General features: G+C 45.6%; 1 long non-coding RNA gene across 1 annotated transcript; it reads right to left on the bottom strand.

The window, feature by feature from the left end:
* Positions 1 to 3,044: 3,044 nt before the first annotated feature.
* LOC307195750 lies at positions 3,045 to 14,356 on the bottom strand. The gene is made up of 3 exons (XR_013830944.1): positions 14,230 to 14,356; positions 5,552 to 5,728; positions 3,045 to 3,830 (listed from the first exon to the last, which is right to left on the bottom strand). It is a non-coding gene; the product is annotated as an uncharacterized lncRNA (long non-coding RNA).
* Positions 14,357 to 14,618: the final 262 nt, after the last annotated feature.

Raw genomic sequence — 14,618 nt, forward strand, 5'->3', positions numbered from 1 at the left:
ACTTGTAGGACCTAGTTATTGGCTCTCAGAGGAGAATTTGAAAGGTCTGGGCCCCAGAAGTGCTGACCAGAGAAAAGGCCTGGTAGACGAGGTTGGACGTTGAACGCCTATCTTCCAGCTTAGAGACTGGAAGTGTTGCAGGAAGGGGGACCCCTTCCAGGGCCCAAAAATGGGCTCTTGTCTAACACTCAGAAATGAATTGTCCAAGGAGACACACGTACTGACAAAGCAAAAGACTTTATCGGGAAGGGGTACCGGGCGGAGAGCAGCAGGGTAAGGGAACCCAGGAGACCTGCTCTGCCATGTGGCTCGCAGTCTCAGACTTTATGGTAATGGGGTAAGTTTCTGGGTTGTCTCTGGCCATCTGACTCACGGTTCTTCCTGGTGGCATGTTCATCTCTCAGCCAAGTTGGATTCCTGAGGGTTTCTGCGAGGTTGGCAGGACATATGGTCTTCTCCCTCCTCCTTTTGGCCTCTCCCGAATGCTTCCAGGTTAGTTTTACAAGACATACTATGGGCTGACGTGTCCTCCCTCCTTTTGGCCCCTCTGGAATTCTCCTGGTTAGTTTTCTGTGGCAGCATCGTGGTCTTTATCAGGACCTCCTGTGTGAGACAACTCAGGCAAGTGGTTACCATTGTGCCTGGCCAAGGCAGGCGGTTTCAGCCAACAGTTCCTTAACAGAAGCCTGGGTTAGGGTCTGTGGTACCATGGCTTGTGCTGGAAAGTCTGTGGAAGCTTCCAAAGGTGAAGTAGAGACCTGGGCTTGCAGGCTTCTGTCAACATTTCTTTGTTTAAGGAATTTTGTGGGATGGAACCATGAAAGATCCCCAGAGTGGATGGGGAGAAGGTAGTAGCTTACAGCTTTCTTTTTGTCCGGCTCTGCACTTTCAGGGTTGTTTACCTGCAGTTTATTTTTGTTTGTTTTTTCCTGAATGCATATGTGTCAGTGTTGGTATTTGTGTTTGACCCATGGCTGAAGTTGCAGTACTGACACTTGTGGTTCTTGTTTGTGTATCTGTAAATGAGAAAAACCTTTGCCCCTCCCCACAGAGGGAAAGGAATTGACCATTTATGACCATCTGTTTGTAATTGTAGCCCTGTATATCTGTAGTTGGCTTCATTAGGGGAAGCTGGGATAACAGATGATAGGAATCTGTCATTTGTACTCATTATAGGGATCTCAAGAGAAGGAAAAGAAATGCAAATAGGTATCAAGCTAATAATTAGCAGTCTGTTCTCAAAATGCACTGAGGTTTTGTTTCAATCACGTATGGTAAGACGGGCAAACATGGCAATGATTGTCATGGGTAGAAGTTTATACTCACAGAAGCTAGAGGCAGGGCATGACATACAGGGCCATGTGGGGAAGCCCCAGGCTCCATTAGGAGACAGAAGGGAGGAAGCATGACCCAGAGCCTTCATTGGGGTTTTCATGGGAAGGAATGGGCGAAACAGGGTAGGTATGTTGAGTAAGCTTAGTATTAGATAAACAACTTTGGTGGGCTCTGGGTTGTAGAGGTGGTCCCTAGTTGCCTGGTATCTAACCCTGAGGTGACTTAGTGCCAGGATAATATTGACTAGGTGTGTGACAATTGAATAAAAGAGATGGTTGGGGGTGTGGGCTCTGGACTGGTTGATTTGTATATCAAAGGTGTGAATGCAGGAGGGGGTGTTTGCTCTCTAGGAATTAGCTAGTCCTGGGAGAGGCAGTCTGTCTAGGATCAAGGCCTCAAGTGCCAAAGCATTTTGAATATTAATACAGAAAATTAGAAAATATAGTCAATACACAGTCATTTAAAAAGTACTAAGGAAAAAAAAAGTACTAAGGAAAACTTCTATGAAGTATTTTAAATATTTGATGCATGAATGCAGAATTATACCTGGATCCACATTCACCAATACTCTTTTTCTTTTTTTGCGGTACATGGGCCTCCCACTGCCGTGGCAGGAGCACAGGCTCCGGATGCGCAGGCTCAGCGGCCATGGGTCACGGGCCTAGTTGCTCTGCGGCATGTGAGATCCTCCCGGACCGGGGCACGAACCCATGTCCCCTGCATCAGCAGGCGGACTCTCAACCACTGCGCCACCAGGGAAGCCCTTGGTCATCTTTTACTGCGATATTTCATAGCCTCCCTATCCAGGTCATAAAGTCTTTCAAAGGAAGTGATACGTGCTCTCCCCAACAGTGCCTCGTGCAGGGACAGGACCACAGAAGGGCTGAATACTTACAGACTGAATGAGTAATGTGGCTTCTTAAAAGAACTCCTTCCTGGTCATCATCTTTGCTCTCCTTCTCACGCACAACTCTGCTTCCTCTCCACATGTAGCCAATCAAGGATGGTCATCTACTTCATCTCTATGCTGGGGCAGGGCAATCATTTGCTTTCAAAACATTTGCTTTCAAAACTGGGTTCAAAACATCTGCTATCAATAAGTTTGGAAACGGGAGGTTGCCAAGGGCTTTCTCTGCAGGACCCAGGGCTGGGAGGGAATTCTCACAAGCTCACTGGGGTAGGCTTGCAATAATAGCTACACTGGCTGAACACCAAGAAAAATGCCCAGTGGGGGAATTTCATGACATGGGGCTTCCTGTGATCAATGCAGAGCTATATAGCTGATTTCATGCTTACAGAACACAATATACGTGTTGAACACTGAACTGCAGCAACAGAGTATACCACTTCCTGGGGGAGTTCTATGGCAAGGAGAGAGGGGACAGGAAATAGCATTTATAATCATTGTGAACTCAGTGTAGATCAGGCTTCCCTCAACTGTTCACTGCAAACAACCCAAGTGTCCATCAGCTGATGAACGGATAACACAAGGTAGTATATCCATGTAACGGAAATCTTGTTCAGCAACAAAAAGAAACGAAGTGCTAATCCCTCCTACAACGTGGATGGACCTTGAAAACATGTTCTATGAAAGGAGCCAGTCAGAAAACACCACATATTGTATGATTCCATTTATATGAAATGTCCAGAATAGAAAAATCTGTAGAGACAGAAGGTAGATTAACAGTTGCCAGGGGCTGAGAGGAGGGAGGGAGGGATGGAAGTGACTTCTAGCAGGTACAGGTTTTTGGTTTTGTTTTCTTTACATAAAAGAATTTTTTATTGTTATCATTGCAGTTGGGAAAGTATGCAAGTGTGTCGTTGTCATTTCACAATTACCAGGGTAATAGAAGGCCAGAATAATTTAAATACATGACAAATTATAGTACTTTTTTTTTTTTTTTGCGGTACGCGGGCCTCTCACTGTTGTGGCCTCTCCCGTTGCGGAGCACAGGCTCCAGACGCGCAGGCTCAGCGGCCATGGCCCACGGGCCCAGCCGCTCCGCGGCATGTGGGATCTTCCCAGACCGGGGCACGAACCCGTGTCCCCTGCATCGGCAGGCGGACTCTCAACCACTGCACCACCAGGGAAGCCCTATAATAGTACTTTTAATACCTTCTCCCATTGGAGCTGCTGATTAATTGTAAATGGGACTGATTTCTTTCCTCTTCTTTCTCTTAGCCTGCACAGTCTCTGACAGACACGTTCACAGCAGCTTATCGTTAGCAATATGGTCCAAAGTAGACAGCAGTAGAAAGAACTGAGGTGTCTTAGATGAACCTCCAACAATATAATCAGCCCTGAACGCTGAAGAATTGACTGAAACATAAAAATATATCACTGCAATGAATGTCCAATGGTTTCAAATAAAATAAAAAATGGATTTGATTTTCAGTCCAAGAGCCCCAAGTTTAAAATGTATTTTAACATTAGCAACTATGCCATCTCTGAAATATATGTGACAGCTCAACAAAAATCCCAGAAAATGCAGTGCCTAAGGAGAGATCAGATGCATGAAGTTAAAAATGAAATTCATTGGAAGCAGGCTACGAAATAGTATACTTGTTTTCATGGTGCTGATACAACTTTCAGTGACACCGTGCATATTTAACTGAACGTAATTTTGTATTAAACAACAAATAATTTATGGTGACTGGTCAGGTTTTACACACATACATTGGTATAAATTAATTCACATCCAAAAAAGCATGGAAACACAACATAATTGTGAATGCGTTCTTCCAACAGTTGGATATCGCATCAGTAATGCTGTTTGATGTCTTCTACCTCTTCTTTGGGTTTAGTCCAATATTTAGGACAAATGCGACCTTAAAGGTAAGATAACTATATTTGTCTTCTTTTTTAATTGAAGTATAGTTGATTACAATATTATATAAGTTACAGGTGTACAATATAGTGATACACAATTTTTAAAAGGTTATACTTCATTTATGGTTATTATAAAATATTGGCTATATCCCCTGTGTTGTACAATATATCCTAGCTTATTTTATACCTAATAGTTTGAGCTACTGGGCTTTTTGGGGGGTGATGAAAATGTTCTGGAATTAGATCGTGGTGATGGTTGCACAACGTTGTACTAAAAACCACTGAATTGTATACTTTAAATGGTGAGTTTTATAGTATGTAAATTATATCTCAAGTTTTTCAAAAAGGAAAAAGAAATACTGTGAAAAAAAAAATCAAAATCATTCACTAGTACCATGAGTTTCCTGCTGCAGTTTTCTAAATATTCGAATGCTACCATGGTTTTCAACATTCAATAACATGGTAATGGCAACTGATTTAAGAAGTTGCTGGCAAACGTGGGTTTTACAGCGTTCCTCCCCTAGAAGTTTACAGCCAGAGTTTATTTCAGACTCAGATTGGAAGGTCTGGCCAGCTGACTTCAGAAGCTGTGACGGCATGTGCCTTGTGCCCTAGCAATTGTAGCATTTCTTCCCAGTAGAGGTGATTGTCTATTTAGATGTAAGTTATTAAAAGAGAGGGACCATACTTTCTCCAACTCTTGCGCCCCCGCCCCCCTTAGCTATCTATTTCCATACGCAGAACATGGAGACAAACTTTTTCCTCTTTTCCTTAATTGTAGGAGAAAAAAATGCAGCTCCATAAAATCCAATACTGAGTTTGATCCATTTAATTAAATAGGTGGAAGCAAATAGTGTCACCCTCTCCCTTCAAAAGAGTAAGGCATAGGAATTCATACCAAAAACAGTTAAGGAAATGCACATTCCAGTTACTAGGAACTTTTTCCTTGTTACTCTTTGATTGAGCTGAAGTACAGAGCCCTTGAACGTTCTCCTCATCTTTCTACTTTGTGCCGCTTTTCTCCATGTGAGATCCTCTTATCTCAGGACTCTTTCATTTGCAAGAGAAAGAAGTTCAGCTCAGACTTCCAGAAGCTTCAGTTAGAAAGGAGCCAAGGAGACAGAGTACGATGTGCCAAGCAGGGATCACGTGCCCATCACTGGGACCACAGAGGCCTGGGCATCCCACCAGAACGAGCATAATTTGGCAGAGTTCCAAGCAGTCCTCTGTACTCTGTTCCCTTTTGCTTTGGTATATAATATTATTAATTGTATTAGTTATCTAATGTTGTGTAACAGATTACCCCCAAACTTACTGATTTAACACAGTAAACACTAATAATAATAATAATAATAATAATAAAACAGTAAACACTTATTAACTCACATTTTCTGTTGGCCAGGAATTTGGGAGTAGCGTAGCTGGGTAGTTCTGTCTCTGGGTCTCTCATAAGGTTGCAGGATCAAGATGTCAGTCAGGGCTGCAGTTGTCTGAAGCCATGATTGGGGCTAGAGGATCCACTTCCACGCTGGCTCTCTCACATGGGTGGCAAGTTCATGCTGGCTGTTAGCAGAAAGCCTCAATTCATTACCACATGGACTTCTCCATAGGGCAGCTTGAGTGTCCTCACAACACAGCAGCTGGCTTCTGCCAGAGCAAGCGATCCCAGAGGACAGAGAACTGTTTGGAACTCTGCCAAATTATTCTAGTAGTTATTCTAGGTGAAGGCTGCAACGTCTTTTATGACCTAGCTTCTGAAGTTACATTCCATCATGTCCACAATGCCCTATTGATCACACAGGTCAGCCCATGGTGGGAAGGGACCATACAAGGGTGTGAATGTCAGGGGCAGAGCCATTGTATGGTCACCTTGGAGGCTGACTGCTACATAAGCCATAAGATAAAGGGCCATTTCAATGGAATTAGCTGGGAATTTCCCTCTATGTCTCTCAACACAAACCCTAAATCCTGGCTGTGACACCTCAAAAGAGCAGATTGCACCTGTTGGCAGAAGAGCCAGAGGAATGAGCAGGGATTAGACAGAGGGAGGAAAATTCACTGAGGAATAGTGTAGGAAGGGTTTAGACTCACCCATCAGAAAAAAGGAAAGAACTGGATTGGAATATATAAAGGGGCTGGAAGAGATCCCATTTTGCCAAATTACAGGAGAATGGAGAGGGGTTCCCTTTTTAAAGCCAGAAAGTTGTAGGAACATTCAAAGCTGCCTTCCAATGAATCCCAGTCTGCTGGGGTGCTCTGGGTTGAGAATGTAGACACCACCTTCTGAGGTGAGGTCAAAAAGGTCAGCACGGTTCCTACAAACTGCTCCTCGGCAAACTCCCTAGGTTTGGAATCCTGCCCTAGAGGGGTCACATGCATAGTTTCTCAAGTGCCCCTGAGACTGGGCCCTATTTAGGCTGGGGTCCCAGGTGGCCTCATTAGAATAAAGCAACTGGAGGGATCTGGGCAGCTCACTCTGCAGCTGTTTTCCTTGCCAGCTGTTTTGGTTTCCTGGGTGGGGATGTTGCACCAGACCAAACCAAGTCTAAAGATCCGGCTCACATGTGGGGTGGAGGCTGGACCTCCCTCTCCCACAACGTTGTGGTTTGAGGAGGAGATATCTTTCCATTTCTTTGAATCATCTTCAGTTTCCTTTACTAACGTTTTGTAGTTCTCAGGATAAAAGTCTTTCATCTTCTTGGTGAGATTTATTCATAAGTATTTTCCTTTTTTTAAATGTGATTTTAAAAGGGATTGTTCATTTACATTCCCTTTCTGATATTTCATTGTTAGTGTAAAGAAATGCAACTGAGTTCTGTATGTTAGTCTTGTCCTACTCCCTTGCTGAATTCATCTATCAGTTCTAGTAGTTTTGGTGTGGAGTCTTTAGGGTTTTCTATATATAGTATCATGTCATCTGCGTATAATGACAATTTTACCTCTTCCGTACCAATTTGAATATCTTTTATTTCTTTTTCTTGTCTGATTGCTGTGGCTATGTCTTCCAATACTATGTTGAATATAAGTGGTGAAAGTGGGCATCCTTATCTTGTTCCAGACTTTAGCGGGAAGGCTTTCAGCTTTTCACTATTGAGTATTATATTGGCTGTGGGTTTGTCATAAATAGCTTTCATTATGTTGAGATATGTTCCCTCTATATCCACTTTTGTAAGGGTTTTTATCATGATGGATGTTGAATTTTATCAAATGCTTTTTCTGCATCTATTGAGATGATCATGTGGTTTTTGTCTTTTATTGATGTGGTGTGTGGCTTTGAGAGACTAGAGTTGTCACAGGGAGGCATGTGTGTGCTTGTGTGTGTGTGTGTTTATGTTGGGCCCCTAAACCTCTAGTTGTTTGCAGGCTTGATATTGTAGAGAAACTATTGCCAACTGAATTACTGCCATGTTTGAACATTTGTGTTTATATTTAGTATAAATATAGCTGATCCAAATGACTTGTGTTTTGAGTAGGAATGCAAAGTTCAGGAAGAAAATAAGGGGAAAATCGAAAAACCCTCTCCTTCCCAAAGTTCTTGAACGGTTGTGGTCCTATGATTCTAAGTCATGTTATGTGCTTTATCCCCACATGTGCCTCCTTTGTCCCCAGAACCAAGGTGGAGATGTCTGTGCCACTGGCAGACTCTCCAGGCAGATTTGGGGTGAATGTCTTTATGCTATGCTTTAGGATGACTGTGTCTGGTCCTGAATCGGAAAACTGAAGAGCCCTGGACTGGTCCTAAGAAAGTCCTGGGTTTGCATCCTGCTTCTGTCTCCAGCCAGCCTTGCAAACTTAGCTTCTCTGAGCCTCAGTTTCATCATCTAAATCACAGGTGATAAGACTGGTCAGGCTTGTGGGGAAGACTGAATGTGATAATGAAGGTGAAAGTGGGATAGGTGTGTATGGTTTGTTTTTTTTTTTGTCAGACACAGGTGAATAAGTCACGTCAAGCCACCACGGGTGTGGCCGCCTGCTGTCTGCTGCTGAGCCTTGCCCATCTGATTAGGATGGGTGCTTGTCAGCGTGCTCCACCTGCCATAATAATGGCTCCAAATCCCAGGGCAACTGACAGGGCTGGGGCCAGGTTTTGTGGGGCTTAAACCTTATACAGTTTGGGGATACGCTCCGTAAGGGAAAAAATGTGAACATATGGCCTGGGCCTCTCCAAGATCTTGCAAGGGGCCCTTGCAAGTGGAGGAGGCTGAAGCTTCTTTGGTTTCAAGATAATTCTGCCTCTTCCTTCTGTTTTTGTTTTTTTTTTTTGCGGTACGCGGGCCTCTCACTGTTGTGGCCTCTCCCGTTGCGGAGCACAGGCTCCGGACGCGCAGGCTCAGCAGCCATGGCTCACGGGCCCAGCCGCTCCACGGCATGTGGGATCCTCCCGGACCAGGGCACGAACCCGTGTCCCCTGCATCGGCAGGCGGACTCTCAACCACTGCGCCAACAGGGAAGCCCTGCCTCTTGCTTCTGGACTTGATGTGTGTCTGAGATCTGAGCATCACTGGAAGCAGGCCAAGTTTCGAACAACATTTGCCCCCCTGCATTTTCTGGATTGGGAATTTCAGGAGTCTTCCCAGATGTCGAAGCTAAATCCCACTGTGATATACTCTGAGCAGTCCCTGGCTGGTCCTCAACTCACTCAGGGTTGGCTCTTCCTCTGATCATGATCTCTCCCCCTGAGATCCTTGCGAGGTCAAAGCCGGAGCCCTCATTTTGCGGGTAGAGGAAATGTGGCCCTGAGCTGGGCAGTGACTCACCTGAGGTCACACAGCCTGTTAATGGCAGAGCTTAGAGAGGAAACTGGAGCCCCTGTGTCCCATGTAGATTCTCTTTCCACCATGTCCCCTTGAATCTAAGTCTTCCTGAAGTTATTCCTGACGGTCACCCGATCATCCGACTAGAACGTGCTACCATTGACCCTGTCTGACAGCTATTTATGCTTCTAACTGGGGAGTGCCGTGTTTGCTCACCGCTGAGCGGAACGGGTTGCCTTTGACCTGGCCGGCACGGACTCTTGTGGCCTCTTCCTAGCTCTCCCCTGGGGTCTGGCAGCACCAACAGGAGGTCAGGCCTAAACAGCTCCCTCACCCCAGACGTGGCCATAGGCGTCGCCCCCTGCACACCACCAGGAGGTCCCCGGGCCCTGGTGCCTGTCCCCTGCTGTTGGCTCTGTCCCAGTTCCTCTTCGTGCTCTCTGTCTTCTCCCCGGAAGCTGACCCTGCAGGCTGACCTTACCTCAGAATCTGACCTTTGCTTGCCTCTGGCTCACGTATCTCCAGCAAATACCTGTCCCAGGTACCTGCACACCTGTCCCTGGGCCCAAGTCAGAGCACTGATTCAGCCAAGACAGAAATCCAAAGGTCCACCCAGGACCCCTACACGGAGGGGTCCAATAAAATGGGGTGAGTGTGCGCCTGAGTGTGTGGAAGGAGCCCACTGTTCTTTCAGCTCTGAGCAAGTCCATCCCGCTGACCCTAAACTGTAGGAAAGTCAATACTTATTGTCCCCTTGGGGTCAAGGCTGATTAATAAATGGTTCCAGTTGTACCAGTGGTTAAACTACTGAAATATGTTAATATCAATGAGTAACGAACTGCAGCCACACATCCCCTGAGCGCCCTCTGCCAACCCAGCCCCCCAGCCCCTGTGCCACAGCCCCCGGGACCTTCCCATGATCCACAAGGTAAAGGGTTGGCCCTTGGCCCAGTAGGAGGCTTCCAGGACCCTGCCCCAGTTCTGAGGCCTGTGTCTGCCCTGACTGGTGGGAGTCTGGCCATACTGTGATTCAATGCTCTGAATATCACAGCTCCTGGAGTTGACTTTGGTCCCCTCTTCTGCTACTAAATGGGCCCCGTGTGGCCCAGTTTCTGACGTGGCCAGCTCCAGCTGCACTCCTCTCCCTGGCGGTGTGTACCTGCTGACACCTTGCCCCAAGGATAGAGGTCCGAACAGTCTTCCCAGGAAGGACTTTTGCAGCCCAGCATGGCGCTGTCTGCGGCCTCCTCTCTCTGACCAATCACTCTGGAGACGGCCTGAATGAACTCAGGTCTCTGTAACCATACTGCCGACCCCTGTCTGGGCTTGGCTACATCTTCTGGCACTCTCTCTGGGTTCTGCAGCACCTCCACACACCTGAAGGGTGGTTTTGGTTCAGATTCCAGGCCTTCCCATCCTGCCCTGTTTCACTGGGATTAACCGGGCTGTGCCTGACAGTGTGTCCACATAAGCCCAGGAGCAGCAGAGAGGGGCAAAGCACGTCCTCCACCACCTTTAAATGCCCTCACCTCTGCACATATATAAAGGCAGCCATCCAGCCCCTTTCCTACACTTTTCATCCTCACCACAGTGTCACACTCATCTGGTATCCTCTGGGCTGTGTACGACCCTCCCCTTCTGACTCAAATTCCCCTGGAGCCCAGATCCCAGCCAGCAGCCTGGCAAAAAAGCATCAGACAGACAGAGGCTGAGAGTGGCTGAGTGTGTCATTCCTTAGGCTACCTGTGCCCCTCCTACTTCACCCCCTTTCGATTGAAAATAAGGCCTAAATAGAGAAACAGAGACTTAGAGCACTAATGGTATATTCAAGGCATTGGTGTGGAAGATACCTGGGGGGCAGTTTTCACCTCTAAAGCAGAGAACTGTCTGTTCTGCACAGATATTGGAAAGGCCTGAGATCAGAGAATAATAAAAGAAAATAATAGTTAGCATTTAAAAAAAATAAATTTACTTATTTATTTTTGTCTGCGTTGGGTCTTTGTTGCTGCACGCGGGCTTTCTCTAGTTGCGGCGAGTGGGGGCTACTCTTTGTTGCGGTGCGTGGGCTTCTCATTGCGGTGGCTTCCCTTGTTGCAAAGCATGGGCTCTAGGCACGCGGGCTTCAGTGGTTGTGGCTCGTGGGCTCAGTAGTTGTGGCTTGCGGGCTCTAGAGCACAGGCTCAGTGGTTGTGGAGCACGGGCTTAGTTGCTCTGCAGCATGTGGGATCTCCCCCGACCAGGGATCGAACCTGTGTCCCCTGCATTGGCAGGTGGATTCTTAACCACTGCACCATCAGGGAAGCCCCAGCTAGCATGTTTTGAGTACACAGCCTGAGCAAAGCATTTTGTTGAGCACTTTGCAACCATTTTCTCATTTTCTTCTCCAAGAGACAAATTGCCACAGAATTACAGATGGATGAGGTGCCCAAAGCAGACGCTTCTAAATATTTAAGCCAGCATTCCTTCTCCCTTTTTTCCTTGGTAAGAGTGTCCTGATTTTATTTGAGATGGCACTGTACCCAGAGAAAAGTCTGTATTTCCCAGACTCCTTTGCAGCTGCGTGATTAAGATCTGGCCAACGACACAGTGGAAAAATAATAGTACCTACCCTTATAGAATTATTATGACGATTAAGCAGAATATTCATAAATGTCAAGATGAATGCCTGAAACATAATAAGCAATATAGGCACATTGTTATAATGAACACAGACAGAAAGAACAAAGAAATGAAGTTCGTAGTAATGTACATCATTATAAGGAATGTGACCAGAGAAATAAACTTTGCTCTTTTGGGGGGAAAAAAAAAAGACCTGGCCAATGAGATTTTAAGGAATTGTTCAGGACTTAGGCTCCTTAAAGGAAGTGGTACTCGTTTATCCCTCCCTCTTCCTCCTTCCTGCTGCCTGGAACTCACAGATATTGGCTGGAGTTCCAGCAGCCATAGTGGACCTAGAATGGGAGTCATGCATGGTGGAATAGAAAGATAGAAGAAGCCTAGATCCCCATGGAAGCTTCTCAGTAGCTGAGCACAGCCTACCCATGGACTTCTCCTATGTGAAATAATAAAAATGTCTGTGTTTAAGCTACTGCAGCTTCTATTTCTTGAAGCTAAACAAAATTCCTAACTGATACAGGATCTTAGACATCAGGGATTGAGCAAATGGTGCTAGGGAAACTGGATTCCACATGCAAAAGAATGAAGTTGGGCCTTTATGTAAGACCATAAATGAAATTAACTCAAAATGGATTAAATCTAAACATAAGAGCTAGAACTATAAAACTCTTAGAAGAAAACATAAGTGAAAAGCTTTAAGACTGGATTTGGCGATGATTTCTTGAATAGGACAGCAAAGACATAGGCAACAAAATAAAAAATAGACAATTTGGACTTCATCAAAATTAAAAACTTTTGTGGACCAAAGGAAACCATCAACAGAGTACTAAAAAGCAACCCACAGAATGGGAGAAAATATTTGCACATCATATATTTAATAAGTTATTAATATCCAGAATATAGAAAGAACTCCTAAACCGTAATAACCAAAACCAAAACAACCCAATGCAAAAATGGGCAAAGGACCAGAATAGATATTTCTCCAAAGAAGATATGCAAATGGCCAATAAGCACATGAAAAGATATTTAACATCACTAATCATTAGGGAAATGCAAATCAAAACTACAATGAGATACTACTTCACACCCTTTAGGATGGTTATTGTCAGAAAAAAACAGAAAACAAGTTTTGGTGCAGATGTGGAAAAATTGGAACCTTTGGGAATGTAGCAATGGAGCAGCCACTATGGAAAACACTACGGTGGGTCCTCAAAAAAATCAAACATAGAATTATCAACCAGCAATTCCACTTTGGGGTATATATATATATATATATATATATATATATATATAAAAATCGAGAGCAGGAACTGGAAGAGATATTTGTACACCCATGTTCATAGTAGCATTATTCACAATAGCCAGAATTTGGAAGCAACCCAAGTGTCCACTTATAGATGAATGGATAAAGATGTGGTATATACATGCAATGGAATTGTATTCAGCCTTACAAAGGAATGAAACGCTGACACATGCTACAACATGGATGAACCTTGAAAACATTATGTTGTGTGAAATAATCCAAACAAAAAAGGACAAATATTGTATGATTTCACTTAGATGAAGTCCCCAGAGTAGTCAAATATGTAGTGACAGAGTAGAGAAGTGGTTATTAGGGAGTCGGGGGAGGGGAGTAACAGGGAGTTACTGTTTAAATGGTTATGGAATTTCCGTTTGGGATGATGAAAAAATTCTAGAGATGGATTGTGGTGATGGTTGCACAGCAATGTAGAAGTACTTAATGCTACTGAACTGTACACTTAAAAATGGTTAAAATTGGGCTTCCCTGGTGGCGCAGTGGTTGAGAGTCCGCCTGCCGATGCAGGGGACACGGGTTCGTGCCCCGGTCTGGGAAGATCCCACATGCCGCGGAGTGGCTGGGCCCGTGAGCCATGGCCGCTGAGCCTGCTCGTCCGGAGCCTGTGCTCTGCAGTGGGAGAGGCCACAACAGTGAGAGGCCCGCATACCACACACACAAAAAAAAGGTTAAAATGGAAATTTTTATAGTATGAATATTTTGCCACAATAAAAATATTTAATTGTCAATCAATCAATTAGGGGGTCCAACCCCCTTGGTGATAGATGAGCTGAGAAATTATTGGCTCTGAATCACACTGCTACCTGAGTAGCCAGAAGAACTAAACCTGGGTGTCTTCCACCTGGTTCAAAGCCTGCCTCAAGGCCCTGAGTTTGGTGGAACAGGTTTCATCACCTGCCTTACCTCTGTATCCTAGAAATGCTTTTAATCATTTGATTACCCACCTGGTGTTTCCACCTTCAGGCCAAACAGTTCTTTCTTCTGGTAGGGTGGGAAAGAAGAAATGGGGGATGGGGATGAGGCCCTATGTATATGGCTGTGAAGACACCCGTTCCGGGTACAGGTAAGCAAGGTAGCTGCCTTTCTTTCATGGGGATGAGGGATTCTGCAGGAACTCTGCTGGTGAGGGATGGTCTCCTTGTCCTGCTCTAGGGATGGTTCTGTGGTCAGAGCTTCCCTAGCCTCCCTCCCTGCCCCCAACATCCCTCTCTCTACACACACTGCCCCTGGCTACCAGCTGTTGGGGCTTCTTTGGTACTTGGCCTCCCAAGCTAGATTAGAAATTCTCTGAGAGCAGGGATCACATCTTCTTTGCAAATGCCACCCTCTCTCATCCCCTCCTCAACCGTCACCCCAGCATCTGCCAAGCAGCTCACCCAGTGGCCTCCAGGGAACGTTCGCTGGCGGCTTCATGCTCCCAAGCTCACATATCTCATTAGAAGGTGCATCTTGGACATGTCCCTGGTCGTTCTCTGCATAATGACAGAGAGGTCCAGGAAGGCCACATCTGGGAAGAGACAGGGGGAACTTGGGTGAGGTCTGGGAGTGGGCAATAGGATCAGTGCAAAGGTATGAGCCGTGTAGCGACTGCTACAGACCCCAGGAGATGCACCCGAAAGCCTGGTGAGGTGGTCCTGAAAGCTGTCATCTAGGGGAAGACCCAAATGGCAGGGACATTAGTGGGACTGACTCGGAGGAGGCCCATGGCCACCTTCATGCCCAGTACTACTTCCACTGGTCTGGCCTCATGTGGGGTGGATTTGCC

This window comes from Stenella coeruleoalba, assembly GCF_951394435.1.
Source record: "Stenella coeruleoalba genome assembly, chromosome: 13".
Taxonomy (NCBI): domain Eukaryota; kingdom Metazoa; phylum Chordata; class Mammalia; order Artiodactyla; family Delphinidae; genus Stenella; species Stenella coeruleoalba.